Source organism: Lucilia cuprina, chromosome 6 (genome assembly GCF_022045245.1).
Source record: "Lucilia cuprina isolate Lc7/37 chromosome 6, ASM2204524v1, whole genome shotgun sequence".
In the NCBI taxonomy this organism is placed as follows: domain Eukaryota; kingdom Metazoa; phylum Arthropoda; class Insecta; order Diptera; family Calliphoridae; genus Lucilia; species Lucilia cuprina.
The window spans coordinates 46,744,435-46,745,380 of NC_060954.1; positions in this window are offsets into that span (position 1 = coordinate 46,744,435).

Here is a 946-nt window from a genome sequence, read left to right on the forward strand (position 1 = left end):
ATTTTGAAAATGAACAATATCTAACGATGTGTTCACCTATCCCCAATATAAGTGATCCTACAGAATACAACTTAAACATACATAACTGTTTTAAAAGTACGTATAATGCGACATAAATAAATAACCTATGACCCAAAATCTCTCTGCCAACTTTTATGATGATCGATCCTAAATACATCCTTAACTTGTATATATATATAGACTAGCCTATAGACTTCGTCTACTCTACAATCGTGTTTATAGTCTTGTCTATAGTCTAGTCTATAGTCGTGTCGATACTATAGTATATACAATAGTGTATTCTAGTCTTTAGTAGAGTCTACAGTCTTGCTTGATGGTTAGGTAACAGTCTAGTCTAATGTCCAATCTATAGTCAATATTCTAGTCTAATCTATTGTTGAATCTATAGTCTATAATTTAGTCCATAGTCTAGTTTTTAGACTAGTCTATAGCCTAGTTTAAAGTCTAGTCTATAGTCTAGTTTAAAGTCTAGTCTATAGTCCAGTTTTTAGACTAGTCTATAGCCTAGTTTAAAGTCTAGTCTATAGTCTAGTTTAAAGTCTAGTCTATAGTCTAGTCTATAGTCCAGTCTATAGACTAGTCTATAGTCTATTCTATAGTCTAGTCTATTCTATTCTATAGTATAGTCTATTCTATTCTATAGTCTAGTCTATTCTATAATCTAGTCTAGTCTATAGTCAAATCTGTATCATAGACTATAGTCTAGACTATAATCTAATCTATAGTCTAGTCTATGATCTAGTCTATAGTCTAGTCTATGGTCTAGTCTATAGTCTAGTCGATAGTCTAGTCTATAGTCTAGTCGATAGTCTAGTCGATAGTCTAGTCTATAGTCTAGTCTATAGTCTAGTCTATAGTCTAGTCTATAGTGTAGTCTATAGTCTAGTCTATAGTGTAGTCTATAGTCTAGTCTATAGTCTAGTCT